Source organism: Pinus tabuliformis, chromosome 1_2 (genome assembly GCF_031772625.1).
Source record: "Pinus tabuliformis cultivar Carrire ecotype Pingquan chromosome 1_2, CPIR1, whole genome shotgun sequence".
NCBI classification, from domain to species: domain Eukaryota; kingdom Viridiplantae; phylum Streptophyta; class Pinopsida; order Pinales; family Pinaceae; genus Pinus; species Pinus tabuliformis.
In genome coordinates, this window is record NC_142298.1 from 95861681 (window position 1) to 95870702 (window position 9022).

The 9022-nt window shown below is 35.9% G+C and overlaps 1 pseudogene; it reads left to right on the plus strand.

Annotated features, from left to right (window-relative positions):
• Window positions 1-3509: 3509 nt before the first annotated feature.
• On the plus strand, window positions 3510-4300 carry LOC149204643 (putative glutathione S-transferase; annotated as a pseudogene).
• The last annotated feature ends 4722 nt before the right edge of the window (window positions 4301-9022 follow it).

The following is a 9022-nucleotide window of genomic DNA, read 5'->3' on the forward strand; positions in this document are numbered from 1 at the left end:
GTGCCACCCCTCTCTATCACTTCTACTTCTGCAAATATTTCTTCTTCAGATAATGACACTGAGGATGAAAATCCCCTCCACCTTCTCAGGATCCTCCTTCAGCTCCTCAGCTTCCAAAATGGGTCTGTGCTACTCGGGATGCAGCAGGTTCTATTGCAGGTGATCCTACAGATCAACGACGTACACGTTCTCAGTTCGATAGAGCCTCTTATTTACTGGTTCAAGCATTAGCGAATTATGATCCTGACACCTTTGCGGAAGCTTTAGGCCATCCAAAGGGATGAAAACTTGTTAGATGCAAATGGGTTTACAGAACCAAGTATGGACTAGATGGAAAAGTTGATAAACATAAAGCTCGTCTTGTTGCTAAGGGTTTTTCAAAAGTTGAAGTCATTGACTATACTGAAACCTTCTGGCTTGTTGCCAAAATGAACTCTATCTGCCTTGTTCTTTCGCTTGTTGCCTCTTTCAAATGGGAAGTCCATCAGATGAATGTTAAATCTGCCTTCTTGCATGGGGACTTGCATGAAGAAATCTATATGGAACAACCTCCTGACTATATACAAACAGACTCCAGCCTTGTATGTCAGCTTAAGAAATCCATTTATGGTCTCAAGAAAGCCCCTTGGCCTTGGTATGCCAAAATGGATAGCTTTCTTTTAGATACTGGCTTTTCTAGGTGTCATTCTCACAATACTATCTACATGAAGAAAGTGGGTAAGTCTATTATCATTCTTGTTCTTTATGTTGATGATCTTATCCTTACTGGTAGTGATCCCAACCTTATAAACCATGTGAAGTTCAGCCTTAAAAAGAAGTTTTAAATGAAAAACATGGGACACTTGCATTATTTTCTTAGTCTTCAAGTCTTGAAATCCAAGGAAGGTATTTTGCTTTCCCTGTGCAAGTATGTCTCTGATCTTCTACACCACTTTCACATGGAAGATTGTAAGCCAGCCCCTTCTCCCTTTCAGTCTAAAGCCAAACTTTTAGTCACTTGAAATTCCCCTGAAGTTGATGCTACCTTATACTGTCAACTTGTAGGAAAACTTCTATATCTGACCCATACCTTTCCTAACCTTTCCTTCCTTTTGGCCTTATTGCTCGGTTTATGAAAAACCCACATGAAAGTCATTGGAAACAAGCTAAAAGAATACTTCACTATGTTCAAGGTACAGTCTAGTTTGGGATTCATTACAGTGCAGAAGCATTTTGTCTATTGGATGGTTTCACTGATTCTGATTGGGCTGGTGACCCTAATGATAGGAAGTCTATTGTAGGTTATGTCTTCACTCATGGTTCTAGACCTATTACATGGGCTCGCAAGAAACAAAGCGTCATTTCTCTTTCTTTAGCAGAAGCAAAGTATCGTGGTAGCTTCACCCTTAAATGTTTCATCAAACATTGCGCTTACCATATTACCACAATCAATCCCTGTTTCAAGAAAGAAACTGCACATATCATCAACATATAATGTTCATCTACACAATGGTGGGATATCCACGCATGCATGTGATCATTGACAATTTAAACTTCATCAAAATCCATCAACACTGGCTGGATTCACTAATTCACATCTCACTTTGCAGTCATCACCCAACTGTGTCATCATAGTGGGATTCACAATCATGTGCATCATCCATATTACATTGGATTCCTTGAGAATTTATTTTCTCTTGCTCTGTTTCACACACAAAGGTTTCAACTTCTCTCTCTACAATCTTTGCTGCGTCTTCTTCATCCATATGCATGTTTGCATAATGGATTTCAATTTTATGGTCTTGACAACCATTATCCAATTTTCAGTTGGATTCTCAAAGCTCTACTTTCCTCTTTGAGTCTTTCACATCTACTCTCAGATCTGTGGCTAACTTATTTTCTTGTGACATAACCTGATGTTGCATGTCACTCTCCCTTGCACCAAACTCTCCTTCCAGGAATTTTCATGCTTCCTTGGAAGTTGTAGCTTTTGCTACCCTACACAAACACTTCTCATCCAATGCTTGTTTTATAAAATTCAATGCTAAAACATCACATATTGTGTCATATGGGTTATTAGATTCGTATTCAATTAACTCCCTATCTTGAAGAAAACTTAATATTTTGATAACCCAATGATCAAAATTTTCACCTGTAAACATAGGAGGTGGTAGCAAATCGAAGCTACACCACTCACCCTCAATTTTTTCTTTGTCTTCTACTAGATTTTTTAGTTCCTCAACTAGGACTTATACTTCTCTAACCATGGCAATGATCTTTACCTCTTCTTTTCAATTTCTTTTCTTAATATGCTTCGGTTGTGCTTTGTGACCCATGAATATAGTCGTTCCTTTGTTTTATAGTTTATTTCCTGATTGCATGAGGCTATCTTCCATATTGCCACCAAAAAAAAAATAATATGTACCCCGTAAAACATAATTTTCAACCAAAATAATATCATGCTTGACAAAAACCCAAACAATTTTGTAGCGTGACGGAGTTTACAAAACCTTTTTCTTTCTCTTTTAATTTTAAGAAAAACCTTCTAACAAAACCTTTTTTAATAAACCTTACAAAACCTTTTTAAAAATAATTTATGAATAGCCCTTTTAATTTTATAGAACACTCATTTTCAAAAAACAGAATCCATGTATTAATAAAACTCAAAAGCATAACCTTCACACGACTTTTCAAAAAGTGTGCCCAACAATAAAACCTTTTGAAGCTTTGACTTTTCACTTCGGATGATAATTTTTGAAACTCCCTTTCCATATCACATTCAAACTCGTGCATGTGAATTTAAAAATTCTTCATGTGGTCGATACCGTGCCTCATCCACTTTCTTCGGGCCTCACTATGGTTGGTCGCGGGGTGCTCAAAAATGGAGTCGATTAATTAGGCTTGCCCGTGGTTGGAATTTGGATTAAAATAAATTTTAAAAATTTTGTAAAAGAAGTGTTTAAATCTTATTTTTATGGTGGAAATAGATTCAATATCATAAAATAAAGTATAGAATACTTAAAATTTTGAAGTTTAACAGTTAAAATTTGGATTTACAAAAATCTTCACCGAATTTTCTAATAAGATTTCCATAACTTTCTAGAGAATTCCTCCACCTCGCTAGACTACATACTAAAAATACATTTACTTTATAACTAAACAGCCTTATGGATCGACAACAGATCTTCTCGCACCCCACATTTTGAATATGGTTGGCGGCTTGCTTGCTTGATTATGACGGCTTTCTCAATCCGATTTGAGACTATGGATCAGCGTAGCAACAACGTAAAATACTTTCCACTCCTAATTGGACTTATTATTCGAGGTTTTTTTTTTTTAAACTTTTGTATTAGCCTTGCTCAGAGAATATAAAGTATAAATTTATACACAAAATATGAATTATTGCTTTTTTATTGATCACACAAAACTTAATTCTTACCGTAAACCCCAATAAAAACCATCAATCACTCAATTAATTATTCTCTAAATTAAACCAACTCCGAATACCGGAATAATTGCAATTTCTAACAATGAAGCTGTTCGATTGGAGGTGCACTCCCTACGTGACGCGGGTTCGGATAGCACTTTCTCTTAAAGGGATTGATTACGAGTTCATCCAGGAGGAGAGTGAAAATAAAACCAGCTGCTTCGCACCCTATTCACAAGCCAGCTGCTTCGAACCCTATTCACAAGAAGGTTCCGGTGTTCTTCCACAATGGAAAGACTCTTAGCCAGTCGATCATTATTGTGCAATACATAGAGGAGGCATGGAGACAAAGGCGCCGAATCTTATGCCTAAACACCCATATGACCGAGCCCTTGCGTGCTTCCGAGGTGCTTTTGTACACGATAAGATAACTTAATCCATTTATAATCACCTGCACCCAGCCAGATCGCATCGATATTTTCGTTATGTGGTATTTGGGTTTTTGAAAGTTTGTATTAATTTTTCTTACGCCGCATCGATACCTTGCAATTTAAGGTTTCAAAAATCTTAATAAAGATTTATTATTCTGTTTCCAATACGAGTTAGAGCTGGTTGCAGTTGCTTCCAAGTGTTTGGGGAGTTTTAAAGGGGCACGGTTAGGAGCAGCAAAAAGAGGTTAAAGAATCGTTGGCAATCTTTTCTTTGTGAGAAGAGGCTCTGCAAACTAGCAGTTGCTCGGTAAAAGCGTATTTTGGAGGAGATGAGATTGGCTTGGTTGACATCGCAGGGCCGTTGGTACATATAAAAATCGTCGAAAAGGTTATTAATATAGTGTTAGTAGATCCAGTGAAGTTGTCGTTGTTAAGTGCATGGATGGCCCCACCGATGAACTGAATCGAATTTTGCCCGATGCGGCCGACGTATTGGAATATTTCTCTGCTATGAGAGCCAAAGTTATATCAAAACTTCATCACATTTAAGGAAAACCCCAATGGTTTTAGATGGTTGTTAACTTAGAACCTCCATCCCGGAGAACATTTTTATCTGGAAATTAGGTAAAACCATGCTGGCTTGAGAAAATTAGGCCGGTTAATGGCATAATTAGTTAGGTGTTGATCAGTAATCTAGTACTGAATTTTATTTAGGTTATTCTAATCCAGAATTAGACATTTTATAATTGCCAGATTTATTAAACTTTTTATCATTTGAATAATAATATAAACATTTTAGGATATGATTTCATAAAAGTTAAAGTTCTGTGAAACATTCTAAATTCGATTTTCTATTAAATTCTTATTAAAATATAATAAAAATAACCTTTCATCGCAAAAAAAACTGGCTGAGTCTTACAATTATCTACCATCTTGTGTTCTATCGATGTACTGAGCTTGAATGATGGGGTTATATTTCATGTGAATGCATGCTTATATCTGGCTGCCATGATAGTCGATTTTATAATAATATTTTTCTTGCTCACTTCATCATCAAAACAATAAAATTGCAATGGTAGATATAAATTGGTTTATTCATATAAAATTAGTTAAGAAATATGAATTATTAAATTTTGTAATTTAATTGGAAATCTAAAAATAGTATATAATAAAATATTTGATACAATTTATTGAGACCGGATATCTATATCATTGGTTGAATAAACAAATTAATTAAGGTATAAATTTTTGTTATATAGTTTGAGTAAGTTTATCTTTTTGTTATATAATTTGAGTAGGTTTAATGGTTAAAAACATGTGTTTCCTTTTAAGAGAAAGATTAGAGTATATGGACTTCAACTTTAAGTGCAATGGATCTTATTGCCCCAACTTATTCTCTGTACTTGATGTTTATTGCTTCTCCATCTTTCTTGTTTGACAACTTCACCATTGGCCCCAACTTATTCCCTCTACTTGATGTTTATTGCTTCTCCATCTTTCTTGTTTTACAACTTCACCATTGTCTCGATAAACTTCATGGTGGCCAACTTCGAGGAAGAAGTGTTAAGTATGCGACTTAACTCCCCCAGATATTTGTTGGTTATGGTAATAGCTATTAATTGAAATTCTTTATTGCAATTAATTTTACCCTACCCCTTGTACGAGGCCTTGGTTCCGTAACTATGCTTAGCCTTCACCATTGAGTTGAATTGATTAAGGGTTTAGGGTTAGACTTGTTTCATTTTCATTTTTCATCGCAATTATCAAGAGGGGAAAACTGAGCAGGGATCTTCAACCCTATGGTTGCCTATTTGTTTAGTTCAATCCTTTGACTGTGTGTATGCGATATCTTGATATTTGCTTCTAGAATCTCTCTTGGACATGGGAGAACTCTGCCACACTGCCTTGTCCTTGGTATTTTGTGTCTTGGAATAGGACAGGACCCTTCCATAACTAACCTGTTGTTTTAACTGTGATTTAAATTTGAAGCGTCTGATCTTTTTTAGGTTTGCTTTGACTGCAGTTTTTGTTCTAGTGCGGTATTCTTCATGAAATTTCTTTAATGTTGTTCCGCTTGGAGATTCTGTAGTTTGCCTAATTATCAAAGTAACACAGTCATATCTTAATTACCATTTCATAAGTCATGCACAAAAAAGAATCACTTTACTTATAGAAGAAGTCTGTATTTAAATTGCTTTCATGTACACACAAAATATTCAATGCAATTTATAACACTTCTCTTTCTCCTAAAAAATGGTAGACCCTCACAATTGGTATCTAGTTTGGCTTTTATGCCTTATCAGGGTTTCCTCAGAGTTGAGAAACTGTCTTCTAGTTACCTGACAATTTCTTAAAACAATTTCTTAGTATTTAACTAATCCTAATTTACTATTTCTTTAATTTTAAATGACAATCGCTGTGTCAGCCCAAATTTTAAATAAAAACAAAAATGAAATAGAATTCATTCCAGTTGTCGCCTTTCAGTTGGATGCTCCTTCATCAGGCTTCCAAGGAAAATTAAAATCATGGCTCCTATCCATGAGCTCTTCAATAGAGTACCTGATGCTTTGAATCTAGCTGGCATCCAACCAAGAACTATCCTCAATAGGATGGTTCTTCCATTTGAACAAGTACCGTAAATATTCCTTCTTTTGAGTCCATCTGGCCACTTTTATGTCTAGGATTTGTTCGATCTCTAAAAGCTTTGCTGGAGGCATTTGTTTAATCCACGATTCTTCCTCATTTTGGGTGTCTCATGTTCATCCCTCCGAACTATCTTCTTCATTGACAATAATGCAAGGGTACAGATCTACCACATCAAAAATGGGCAAGATTCTTATACCTGGAGGTAACTGCAACTCATAAGCGTTCGCAAAAAACTTTCGAAGGATTTTGCAAGGCCCAATCTTTTTCATTTTTAATTTGTTGCATTCGCATTTTGGAAACCTCACCTTGAATAAGTGTGCTAGTACTAGGTCTTCTAGTTCGAACTGTACCTCCCGACTTTTCATATTCTTTTTGCTTGTAATTTTCGTTGTTTTCTTGTAACTTCAATTTACTTGTTCATGTAGATCATTGATTGCCTTTAAGAAATTCTCACCAGCAGCACTCCTGTGCTCTAATTGACCCAAATCGTGTAATTCTATACTCCACATGGTTGCATTCCATATAGGATTTGGAAAGGGCTTCCACCTATGCTTCTATTGGGTGAATCATTATAAGAAAATTCCACCTGTGCAAGCACACGATTCCACTATCTAGAATTTTCACCAACCAGACTCCTTAGCAGATTTCCCAGACTTCGGTTCACAACTTCGGTTTTCCCATCGGTCTGCGAGTGATAAGTTGCGTTGAAGTTCAGTTTGGTGTCTAACTTTTTCCATAATTTTCTCCGTAAATGACCTATGAACTTTACATCCCTGCCTGAGATAATGGACTTCGAAAAGCCATGTAATCTGACTATCTCTATGAAGAACAAATGTGCCACATGTGTGGAAACACTAGCTTTTCTGCATGGAATGAAATGTGCCATCTTAGTGAAACGATCCACCACCACCATGATAGAAACAAATCCCCATTGTGTCTTTGGCAGACCTAAGACAAAGTCCAAACTGACTGACTCCCATCGTTTGTTCGGAATGGTTAAGGGTGTATACAACCTTACATTCTAGCTGCATCCCTTTGCATGCTAACACACTTTGCATCTATTCACGAACCTTTGTACATCTCTATGCATCTTTAGCCAATAGTAAAAGTGGCTCAACTTATCCAAAGTCTTGTATATGCCAAAATGTTCAACTAAACCTCCACTGTGCGTTTTCGAGTTTAATTTCTCTCTCATAGAACATTTTGGAATACACAACTGTCCTCCCTTGAACAACAACCCCTCCTTAATATTATAGTCTAACCATGGGCTATTATCCCTCAACAACGGATTTTGGCATGCTTCACAGGCTTCCATAAATCCGCATTCATTTCATACAAATCCTTAAGATGTTTGAATCCTAATACATGTATTCTACTTTCTTGTAGGATCAAATTCCTTCTGCTTAATGCATCTGCCACTTTCTTGGCTTGACCGCTGATATGTTTCAAAATAGATGTAAAACTATGCAAGTAATCCACCCACTTCAAATGTTTATGTTTCAACTTATGTTGCTACATGACGTATTATAATGCAGAATTCTATGAAAACAAGACAAATTCATTAGACAGTAAATAATGTCTCCAATGCTTCAGTGCTTGGTCCACTACATAATTTTTTTTGTCATAAGACGTTTACTTCTACCTACTTTCATTTAACTTCTCACTGAAATAGGCTACTGGCTTATCTTCTTGGCTGAGTACTGCACCAATGGCTGTCTCATTGGAATCAAAATGAACTTGAAAAAGTTTGTTAAAATATGGTAATCTTAGATTTGGTTTTTCATTGATCTTCTTTTTCAACAGCTGAAAACTCCTTTTAGTCGACTCTGTCCAATGAAAAGGTTGATTTGCCATTTTAATGGTATCCACAATGGGTGCTCAAATTCCACTGAAATTTTTATTAAACTTTCGATAGAAACTTGCCAATCCATGAAAAATTATCACCTCAAACAAACTCTTGGGAGATGACCAACTAACTATGGCTACAACCTTCTCTGTATCCATCCTTAACTCATTCTCAGAAATTCACAAATCCCAAATAAATCAATTCTTTCTTGAGAAAAGAACATTTTTTTAAATTTATGAGCAATCTATTTTGTTGCAATTTTTATAGTACATACCTGACATGTTGAAAATGCTCTTCTTTAGTTTTGCTGAATATAATTATATCATCCAGATATAAAATCAAAAATTTTCCAATGAATTCTTTTAGCATCTCGTTCATCAAACACATGACTGTACTAGGGGCATTGCTCAGTCCAAATGGCATGACCAACCATTCATATAAGCCTTCATTGGCCTTGAAAGTTGTCTTCCACACATCACCTTCCTATATCCTGATCTGGTGATGGCCTCTTTTCAAATCTCTCTTTGAGAAATATGTTGCTCCACTCAGAAAGTCCATCATATCATCCATTTGAGGTAAAGGAAACCTGTAATTGATAGTAATCTTTAAGAAATTATTTTTTTGTTAGTGTTCCTCATTTTATAAACTACGGACAGAGTTTGAAGATTATCCCGGTAGCCTTCGAAACACTTT